Raw genomic sequence first — 11,657 nt, 5'->3', positions numbered from 1 at the left:
GTGCACTTGCCGCCGCCGCCGCCGCCGCCGCCGTCGCCGCCGCCGCGGCCGCCGCCGCCGTCGCCGCCATTTTCCCAGAGCGAGAGGCAGTGACACTGAGCGGGCGCAGGGGCCGAGTCGGAGACCGTGCCTGAGTTCGGGAGCGGCAACAGAGGGGGCATAGACACTCTGAGCAGCCTTGCCGTCGCCTCTGCGTTCCTGTTGACTATCTGGGTGCCCCCTCCCCTACTCCTTGATTGCTGGTGAAGAGGCTGCGCGCTGCTGTTTGGGGAGGGGGTGTGTGGAGCCGGGTCCTGTGTCCGCAGTGGCTGCTGTCGGGGGGTCGTCTGTTCGCGGAGGTGTGGAGAGACTCCTTGGGGGTCGAGCAGATAACGGGGTTCGGGTGTCTGTTGTGTGAACATCGCAGGTCAGTGCTTGTCGTCTCCTTGGGAGTTCTTGGGGTTTGCGGGGTGGAGGGACGCGTGTTTCAAGAGGGAGGGGGCTTCCTCATTTTTATCCTTCCGGGGGTGTTGGGGGGAGTCGACGCTGCCTCTCAGGTGTCTGGGCTGGGGCAAGACGTTGCTTGGTTGAATCGAATTTATCCTTTCTCTTCCCTGTCCCTGGAAAGGGAGCATTATGGCGGGTTTTAGGGTTGGGGAAAGGGGAAACTGGCAGTTAAACCCCCTTGAGAGTGGGAGTTAGGGAGGGGGCGCACTCCTCATTGGCAGCGGGTTAAGGCCGCTTGGGTGAGGAGGGAGGCTTGTGACTGTTAGCAGGGTTTGTGTCGAAGTGGTCCCAGGAGCTGCCAGCTCTCCGTTTCCTCGACCGCATCTTGTTCAGGTGCTCAGAAGCCGTGTAGGCCCCATTTTCTTCTCCCATTTCTTGGCTGGCAGTCTCTGGTATAATTTTCAGGTAAATACGAAGGGGGTTAAAAGGACGCTCTGGGTCTCTATCTCCCTTTGTGGGAGAGAACGAGACAGCTCCTCATCCTCTCCGGGAGAGGGTAAACCCGCCCCTGAGGTGGTCACCCCAGTACCCAGCCTTCTCAGTCTCCTCCCCCACTCCGCTTGCATTATCGCCGTCCTTTACTGTACCGGAGGCTCAGAATCCACAATATGGCACATTTCAGAAAAGCTTATTTTGACCAAGGGATTGGCACAAACACTGTGGCAGCAGATACAGAAGAGAAACAAACGGCTCACTGTGCTAAACGGGGGAGGGGGAGAGAAAAAACAATCCGGAGTGCTCTCTTCCACTGGCCTCAGTTCCGTAGAGATCCGTTCTTGCTAAAGTCTGTCTTAAGAATGATAATTTAAAGTCGAAGAGAAATCGCTAGAGTTCGCTTTGGAGTAAATCCCGGGTTGGTTTCTTTTTCTTTTTTCTTTTTTCTTTCTTTTTTTTTTTTTTTTTTGCCTATTTCCCCCCCTTTTAGAGATGTGAATAACGTAAGGTGTTGGAGTTCTGGAGACCTTGGAGAGAATTGAGTGAGGTGCATTCAACTCTAGGCTGGAGACATCAATACCTAATTGGAAAATAGTCCCGTTTTTTCCCTTATTTTCCGAGATGGGAAGTAAAAAGTGAAATTTCCCTCTTTTGTCCTTTACAGATTCTAAAAATGGCGGCCCCAGGCTGATGTTGTGGTAATCTAATCAGCTCGGGTCCTCCACACCCCATGCAGTGCGTTTGTCTGCAGCATATTACAGGCTTATTATGTTTACATGAAAAGACTGTGCTGCTTTTCTTTCCCGAATAGTTTACAAAAATGTGTTGATTTTACTGCAAATTACAACGCTGTGTTTTCGTTGATTAATTTTGTTGGTTTTTCCTGAGAGGCAAATGAAATGACACCACTTTCAAAAAAAATAATAAAAAACAGTCAGGTAGCCTTAGACATTTGAGTAGTGAGGATGGGTGCACTTAAATATGCAAAAAAAATTACTTGGGACAAATATTAGTTTTCTGCTCGTTTAATCCGAGTGTCTTTTATTCACTGTGCTAAAGTAAGTTAAATGTTGAATAAGTGTGTAAGTGCAACATTTTGTGTGAGTAGATGTTTTAATTTAGAGTGTAATGTTTCCCATCCAACACTTGACCAATTTTATGAATTTTGGTTTTTGTACTCTTTCAGATTAATTTTTAGGGAGCTGTACAAACAAGCCTAAACCTGTTACTTCACTGGGTGTGGAGATGCTTGTTCTTCTCACTATTATATTTTGCATCCATGTTTCTCGTATATTTAAGCATTCCTTATGCATTTTCTAAGTTTGTATATTTCATGAAGTGAAGCTCCATGCTTTGCTGCCTTTTAAAATTGTTTTATAGCATGCAATCATAATTATGTAAGTAAAAAAGTAAGGCTTTAGTTCTTGATACCCCGCCCTGTACCCATTTACCTATTATGGGATGTGGAACTTAGTCTGTTTTAATAGACTAAATAAAAGCCATACCATAATATAGAGTCTTGAATCCATTTTATGCTAATTTCAGTATCTTATAGATGGAGGCAGAAAATTAAATGGTGTTACTTAACAATATTTTTAAAAGTGGGAATGATTAGAATTTATTTTTGGAGTGGAAGGGTGATCTTTTTGGCCTGGACTCAGCAGCGAGATATCAGTGGGCCATTAATGGCATTTAATGACCATTCCGATGTGGAATAACTGAAAGATGAGTAGTTATTGAAATCTAGTAGTTCTTGAAAAGGTTGGAGAGTACACACCCTTTCATGATTCTTTTATTCCACAGTAAATTCTGCTCCAATATTTACAACGGAATAAGGGAATCATGAAGTTCGTATATGAACTAGTTGTCTGTTGTACAAAATAATTGTAGCAATCACTGCCTTAGTTTCTTCATGGAAGACAGTGTACAGCTGTACTTAGAATCTTTGGAATATTTTAGTATGAAATGAAATGTTGGTGGGTAGTGGGAGAGTTTATGTAGGGATTTGGGGTCAATACTCATTTGTATGTGCTCTGATCGTATAAGTCTAGATCCATAACTGCTGGGTAAGGATTGTGCATTTATTTTATGGACTACGTAGTTACAATCTGTGGTTCAGAAGGTTGGTACTTTAAACTTGCTATCTATGGTAGGAAATCAGTATACTCTTAGGAAAATTTAGTTTATGTAGCCATGGAAAGGAACACTGTATACACCCCATTGTTTTTTCTTGATAGTGACCTTGATCAGCTCTAGACACACAAAGCATTTGGACTTATTTGGCTTCAAATAAACAATACCAAGTTAGAAATTATAAGAAAAGCTGCCTTGACTCTATTAGCTTTCTTCATACTAGCCTGCTTCATTGCTTTGTATTTTGTTTGTTTCTTTTGATATATTTTTTGAATGTATTGTACTCTTTTAAATGGTTACTTTATAAATAACACGGCTGTAAGTGTTTGGTTTTTGTTAATGTGTATGTACCCCATTGACCATCTGTGTTTTAAATTAGAAATTGTAGGGGCAATTTTTTTTAAAAAAATTAAAAAGGTTAAGTATAATTTTTTCTGAGTGAGTTTTGAAACATTCGGTCTCTTGGGGGAAAACTAGTCAAATAGTCTTTGTTCTTAGGGTAGCTAAGGTTGAGGGATTAGGTGTTTGTCTGTTTAAGTGGATTTTTAGAAAATCATAATGTAATTGGTGAGCAAATTTTATTTTTAGAGACTGTAGTTTGATCATACTTCCCTTTTGTTGTCAGTGTAAGTTATAGGATCGCTTTGATCTCAGTTTAAGTTAGAACCTTTACAGGGCTCCTGTATTTCCCTTCAACTCTTAAGATTTCTGATAACTCCCTCACAATTTTGCCTTGTTTGTCTTAGAGCTTCCAGCTGGAGAATTTTTCCATGTATATACTAAAGCAAGCTCTAGGACTTCTTGGATCTAAAATGAGGAAGTGAGGGGAAAAGCCAATTAATAAGTTAGGAGAAATTCTTCCTTTAACACATAACCTTAGTGGTCTTAGTGAAAGTCTAACTTCTTAAATTGGGTTTTTATTTCTAAGAATAATGTACCCATTTCATGCATCAAACTCTTAAACGTATGGTTTTATTTTTAAAAGTGTGTTATGTAAATCCTAACAGCTCTGCTTAGTTCTGGAAGTTACTACTAGGACTTTAATGTGTACTGTCATTGTGTGTTTAAAATGGAGAAAACCAAAAGGACTTTGAAGAGCTACCACAAACTGCTAAAGAAATGTTAGTATGTAATTTTTACAAAAGATGCTGTTTATTTTTTTAAAAATATTTTAGTAATGTGTAATTAGCTTTTATCGCCAAAGGATTTATTCACAATAGAGAGTAGGTGCTCAATTATTTTTTGAGTTTAAAGCTTTCATTTGAGCAAACACATCTCAAATATTCAGGGTAATCAGGGACTTTTCTTTGTTACATGTTAGGAAAAGCGTTTAATACTTGTATTCAGGGAGACTTGTTAATATTGACTATAGAATTATTTTTATTTTGTGGTAAAATTTTTTTTTATATTGGCTGGCAAAATAAGGATACTATTTTAGGTGCTGCTGTATAAATGTTAGCTTTTAGGCTGGTTTGAAATTGGAGTGGCTCACAATTTTTTACTGTCTCTTGTACAAATGTTGGGAAGAGCCTTATTTTTTTTAATATTAAAAGGATAGTATATATTACCTAAAAACTTATTTAATGTGGAAGAGCAATGTTTATGGTTGAAAATTGTTTTTTAGTGCACCAAATTTGAAGTAACCATATTTAACTAAAAATCTTGCTGTTGCCATTAAACAGTATTTTACAGACAGGTAGGAATTAACCAAAAGAATTTTTTTGTTGTTATTGTGAGCATTTGTGATCAGTTCTACATAAAAAGTCAAAATGATGATGACTCAGGTTAACTTAATTAGATGTTATTTGTATCTTTAAGACTATGAGAAGTATTTATTAACCGTTAGTAAATAGGATGCTTTTTACTTAAGTGAGAGTCAGGAAAATAGGTGGGTCTTATATTTCACTTGATAAATATTTTCACTTAATATGAAATCAGTTTTTTTTTTCCTCAGAGGGGTCATAAATCAAATTTTATTTTTAAGACAGTTTGGGAAAGCTATTTTTATATTGCTAGGTGAATTTTACAACTTTATTGCAAAATCTGATTTGATTATTTACAAAAACTGTTGAGCTGTTTGGGATCTTGAACTTTTCAGTGCAACAGGTCAGTCAGAATTCTTTTTTGATGTGTTCAATTAAGATGCCATTGAAAACAGACATTATGACTTTTAATGCATAAATAGTATGTAATAATTCAATGAGTAATCAAGTCCACATCTATTATTTTTAGTTAAAATATTTATTTTTGCATTTTGAAATTATTTCAAATGTGAAATTTGGATTTAAGACAGGACCTGAGAAACAAAATGATTTATGCAGCTTTCTTTGTTCTAGTTTTACAGATGGAGAAGACAGGGAATTTTCTAGCAACTCTTAGATGTTTGCTTAGAGTTAATCCAAAGGAATAAACATCTTGGTCCTGAAGTTTATTATTGAGAAAGAACATTAAGTAATCACACCTGTGTTATAGCTAACTTGGTTGCATTTAAGGTCTGAGCCTGTGGCATAAAATTAAGTAATAGAACAATGGGATTGAGGTAGTTTTGGTTTGTGGTACTGGTAACATAAAGTTCAAGTTCACATACTTATGTAACATTTTATCTGAGACAAGAAAAATTTTTATTAATTTTTAAATCTATTTTGGCTTTTGTTTTCAAAAGGTATTTAAAACATAATTTTTATTTAAAGACTTTTAACTGAATTTACCATAAATTATTTTAAACTTATTTGAGTTAAGTAAGTTTTTAGCTTTGCACAGTGGCAGTATTGTAGCCAGTGAGGTTTATCTGAGGCATGATTATTGCTAATTGAGTTAAGTAAATTTAAAGATTAAATCTTTTCCCATTTGTCTCACTGGTCTAACAATCATGTAAAGCCTAGTATCAGTGGTTTTTAGCAAAAAGTGAGGAATGTGGTGAAAAGAATGAACTATTATCACTTAGGATGTTGTCAGAAAATAGTTTTGTTTTTTCAAAAGTTTACATATTGGGACACTGTATATGAGAAAGATACACTTTCCTAATATTTTTTCTTATTTCACCGACTAATAATGAAAGATAATAGTTTCTAATTTTGATTTCACAGAGAGACCTCTTAAATTCCTCTTGTCCTGCTCTGTATGTCATTCAAAGAAAGACAAGTTTCAGGAATTTGAAAACCCATTTTCTCTTTAACGATGTTGCAAAGGATGGGAAGATTCTTGATGTGACTGATTTGAATGGTTGGGACTCTGCTTCATTAGCTATAAATTGATGGGGGGGGGGTCTGAGGTTGGTCTGATACATAGTAGCTCTTCTTGAGAAAATAAGATTGTTCCTTTTGAATTATTTGCTTTTCTGCTGCTTCTCTTTAAGTGAATCTGTGTAATTGGCTGAATTGACAGCCTTATTACATCTTTACCATTAAGCCCCCAGCAAAACCATATTTTTCAAGCACAGACAAAAGATGAATTTAAGTAGCTGCTATTTCCCTTGTACTGTTTATTTCTACTCCTTAAAAGCCTGCTGTTTCAGGGTTTGTTTGGATGCAGGGTACGGAAATCATATCCAACCAGCTTAAGTAAAAGATTTGTTATAAGACTATAGGGAAATCTTAGAGAACTTTTTTGAAGAAAAGTACCGTTGGACCTCACGGGAATTGGCAAGGTGTCAGTGAGCCACTGTGCTCCATCTTGAGCCCTTTAATTAGCTGTGACTGGTTAAGGAGATGGTGGTAGGGTGGGTATTTGTGGTGTGGGGGAATTTGCTTGGATGGAGAGTAAGAGACGGACATCTAATTCATCGTGGAACAATTGCCTTTTTTCAGGGATGTTCAAATGTACTCGAGAGGGCCTCTATAACTAAATAATTAGTATCCAATTGATGATTCCACTTTTTAATTTAATTTATTTTAAATGTATTTTTTTTAATGTTTATTTTTGGGGCGCCTGGGTGGCGCAGTCGGTTAAGCGTCTGACTTCAGCCAGGTCACGATCTCGCGGTCCGTGAGTTCGAGCCCCGCGTCAGGCTCTGGGCTGATGGCTCGGAGCCTGGAGCCTGTTTCCGATTCTGTGTCTCCCTCTCTCTCTGCCCCTCGCCCGTTCATGCTCTGTCTCTCTCTGTCCCAAAAATAAAAATAAACGTTAAAAAAAAAATTTTTTAAAAAATGTTTATTTTTGAGAGAGAGAGAGAAGGGGGAGGGCCAGAGAGAGGGAGACAGAGGATCCGAAGTGGCTCCGTGCTGACAGCAGAGAGCCCAGTGCGAGGCTTGAACTCTCTAGCTGTGAGAGCACGGCCTGAGCCGAAGTTGGACGCTCACCCGTCTGAGCCACTCAGGCACCTCCTCCACTTTTTAATTTTAAAAATACAAGTATTATATATAAATATATGCATGTGTTTTGAGGAATACTCCCAAAATACCAGTTTTTTTGTTTTAATTTTTTATTTTATCAAAACAATTCTTTAATATTTAATTGAGAGCGAGAGAGCAGGGGAGGGCAGAGAGAGAGGGAGACACAGAATCTAAAGCAGGCTCCAGGCTCTGATCTGTCAGCACAGAGCCCGAAATGCGGCTTGAACTCAGAACCATGGGATCGTGACCTGAGCCGAAGTCGGACACCTAACCGACTGAGCCACCCAGGCGCCCCTTAATTTTTTATTTTAAAGTAATTTCAGGCTTACAGAAGTTACATGAATACTACAAAACTTCTTATACCCTTTATTCACATCCCCTGATTTTTAACATTTTGTCACCTTTGCTTTATTATTCTCTCTATGCATGTAAAAAAAAAATTCTTAACTAGAGTAGATTGCATATAAGATGCTGTCTTATACTTAAATATGCATTTTTAAAGATCAAGCATCTTTTCTTAGGTAACCAGAGTGGTTAAACTTAGGAAGTTTGGCATTGATGTAATTCTTTTTATCTAGTCTGTTGTCCATATTCCGTTTTCATCAGTTGTCCCAATTATGTCCTTTATTAGCACTTTTTATTCTGGTGCAGTCGCCAATTCAGGATCACGGATTGCATTTAGTTCTCTGATCTCTTTGTCTTTCATGACATTGGCAAGCTAGCTATTTATACAGTGCCCCTCAATTGGGTTTATCTAAGGTTTCTTCATGATTAGATTCAGGTTTTGCATTTTTGGCTGGAATACTAGATAAGCAGTATGTGGGTTGTTGTTTTTTTTTTTTTAAATCATTTTTGTTTGCCCCTTACCAGTATGTTCATTTTGATCGCTGGGTTAAGGTGTTTAGTAGTTTTTCCATTGTATAGTTACTGTTTCTCATTTTGCCTTTATTAAGTAATTTGTGGAAAGATATTTTGAGATTGTGTAAATATTCTGGTCCCTGTCATACTTTCTTAGATTTAGTGTCTATAGGTGATTCTTGCTTAAATAAGTTTTTACTTTGCGTCTGTATATACACCGAAGTTCTTAGCAGTGATTTGTGTCTGAGTAATTGGAATTGTGGGGGTTTTCTTTTCTCTTCTGATTTTTCTGAGACATATGGATAGCTTTTGTAATCAAAAACAGATGAAAAAAATTGAAGGAAAGTGTAGATAATTTGGATAGTATCAGATATTATTCTTGCACAGTTTTCTACATAAATGTGTGTTTAAAATAGCTTTCTGAATGCTGATCTAATTTGAAATTCAGAATATAGAAAATAAGTGCTTAGGTTGTTAAATTATTTTTAAAAAATTATGACATTCCAACTCCTTATTTAGCTTTTAGAATTATTGCTAAATGAGCTTTGAATTACAGTTATGTTTAGGTTTATGATTTGCTACTAATGCTAGCACTTTGATTTCTAAGACAAGACTGAAAATACATATTTTAATTATGGTGTTACTCCCCTTCCTCCATTAAAAAAAAATCCTTGAAGTAATTCTTTTGAAGAAAAGTATTTTTTTTCTGAAATTGAGATAAGTTCTTTTTGTTTTAACATACATGCAAGTTTGATGTTTTATTTATTTATTTTTAAATATTTATTTTTGAAAGAGAGAATGCACACCTGCGTGAGCCGGGGAGGGCCAGAGAGAGAGGGACAGAGGATCCCAAGCGGCTCTGTGCTGACAGTGCAGAGCCTGATTCACGGCTCTAACTCAGGAACCTTGAGATCATGACTTGAGCCAAAGTTGGACACTCAACCGGCTGAGCCACCCAGGCGTCCCCAAGTTTGCTCTTTAAAAAAGGTTAGTGAGATGGTACACTTAACAAAGCAGAGCTTCAAACATCTATAACTCTTAGGACAAAGTGGTACGTGATTTTGGAATAAATACAATACTCATTCTAGAAAAGTTCAGAAGGACAAGAAAGGGACAAGAAACAGGAAAAACACTGATTCAAACTTTAATTACATTATAGTGATACTTTTATCAGTTTTGTATAGTGATAGCAAGATATTCATAGTGAATTTGGATGATAATTTGAATATTTTACTGATGTGAATGAAAATTACTAATTTGATTGGAAATTTTCAGAGAGAATGGGAGAAGAAAATTTGAGACTTGTGAATACTTGTAGAGTGGAGATTATATCTTTTAAAACTTAAAATTTCAAGGCACATGGGTGACTTCGTCAGTTAAGTGTCCAACTTTGGCTCAGGTCATGATCTCACAGTCTGTGAGTTTGAGCCCCACGTCAGGCTCTGTGCCAACAGCTCAGAGCCTGGAGCCTGCTTCAGATTCTGTGTCTCCCTCTCTCTCTGTCCCTACCCCACTCCCACTCTGCCTCTCTCTAGAATAAAATAAAAACATAAAAAAAAAATTTCCTTGGGAGAAAATTAAGGTAATCATATTTCAAATAAGGAGGATTAATAAGATGATATAGTTGATTCTTAGTATTTTGCAGGTGCTTAATTAATTTAAAACTCATTTGAATCAACTGTATCTATCTGTGTCTTAAGAGAATGAAACTTCAGTTTGTAAAACTACCAAATCTTACCCATTATCTTAAAAAAGTACAGGGCGAAAGGTGCAAAAGCAAATCCTATGATAAACAGGATTTTCTTTTAGGCCACAACCCCCATCCTGGACATGTAAAATAGCACCCTATTAAAGTTAAAATGTTTTCTTTTTCTTAGAGTTTATTCACTTATTTTTGACAGAGGGAGAGAGAATCCCAAGCAGGCTTAAATGCCAGGCTTGAACCCACAAATCATTAAATAATGACCTGAGCTAAAATCAAGAGTCAGACACTTAACTGACTGAGCTACCCAGGCGTACCCTATTGACTGAAGTTAAGAAACCAGAGTTAGAATTGATTGGTGAGATCTTTCAGTGAGCTATTTTTCATTGTGGCCCAGGGACCCCATGTGTTATTTATGTAGAGTGCTTATTAAACATTCTTGGGTCCAATTCTAGACCTACTTAATTACATCTAGTGGAGCCATGAATTTGCATTTTAGTTACTAGTCTCAGAAATTTTTATACTGTTCTAGTTCTTTCCTTTTATTTTACAACTAGACCAAATCCCAGGGAGGTTAAATAATTTTCTCTAGGTCATATAGTTAGATAGTGGTTGATCAAGGATTGAAATTCAGGTCATGATTCTTGATGCTTTAAACTTTTCCAAGAAACCATGCTGACTGCCCTCTTGAGAAGCCAGGCCACTATTTTTAGATTCTCTGAATGAGGGAATACTTTGTGCAATGTCATGTGACAGACTCTATATGTTTAGTGTTTCTGTACATCCTAATTCAAGATGATCTGTTGGTTTCCAGAACCGGCGAGTTATTTGGATAAGAGTCTTGGATTGGAATTGTAGCAGTACAAATTGTGATCAAGTTACGGTGAGCCTTGAATGCCATGATAAAAGATTATGGCCTTTATGGGGAAGTTGCTGAAAAATTTGCTTTGGGGAGTGACATACTGGGACATGCTTATTTATCCCCTCCAATTCTTAAGATCATGCAAGTGTTACATGCTTATTAAAAGAGCTCAAACAGTACTTCTTTAGAGGCAATATTGCACAGGGCTTAAGAGTAGATAGTAGAACTACAATCAAACCAGGTTGTATTGCCTAGTGACCTGGGCAAGTTAGTTATCTTTTAGTGCGTTAGTTTGTTGATCTGCAACATTGAGGTAACAATAGAGCTTATCTTATACAGTCGTTTTGAGAATTCAGTGTTAATATGTGTACAATTCTTAGTAGGCTCTCCAGCTGTTTGTGTTGTAGTTGTTTCTTAAAAAAACAGAACCATCCCTAGTGTCTCTTATATGCTGAGGTGATCACTATTTATAGCTTCTATATTTTTCCTAAAGTGTTTTACATAGATACAGTAGAAGATTCTTACCTTCATTTAAAATATATTTTTTTTAAAATTGTTTTATTTATGTATTTATTTATTTTTGAGAGAAAAAGAGGCAGAGAGAGAGATACAGAATCCAAAGCAGGCTTCAGGCTCTGAGCTGTCAGTACAGAGCCCGATGCGGGGCTCGAACTCAGAAACTGTGAAATCGTGACCTGAGTCAAAGTTGGATGTGTAACCCACTGAGCCACCCAAGTGCCCTTCATTTAAAAAATATTAATGCTGGGGGTGCCTGGGTGGCTCAGTCAGTTACACGTCCGACTTCAGCTCAGGTCTTGTGGTTCATGAGTTCCAGCCCTGCATTGGGCTC

General features: G+C 37.5%; 1 protein-coding gene and 1 pseudogene across 4 annotated transcripts in view; both read left to right on the top strand.

Moving 5' to 3' along the window:
* Nucleotides 1-299: 299 nt before the first annotated feature.
* KMT2E (lysine methyltransferase 2E (inactive)) overlaps nt 300-11,657 on the top strand; it is a 100,460-nt gene continuing 89,102 nt past the window's right edge. For all 4 annotated transcript variants that reach the window (XM_043588639.1, XM_043588636.1, XM_043588637.1 and 1 more), the window contains exon 1: nt 300-406. The gene's annotated coding sequence lies outside the window, so the exon portion shown is untranslated. The remainder of the gene's footprint in view (nt 407-11,657) is intronic.
* Nucleotides 5,803-5,958, top strand: LOC122488891 (annotated as a pseudogene).

This window comes from Prionailurus bengalensis, chromosome A2, assembly GCF_016509475.1.
Source record: "Prionailurus bengalensis isolate Pbe53 chromosome A2, Fcat_Pben_1.1_paternal_pri, whole genome shotgun sequence".
In the NCBI taxonomy this organism is placed as follows: domain Eukaryota; kingdom Metazoa; phylum Chordata; class Mammalia; order Carnivora; family Felidae; genus Prionailurus; species Prionailurus bengalensis.
Note: the sequence above shows the minus strand (reverse complement) of the source record. Positions and strands in the feature narration are given on the sequence as shown.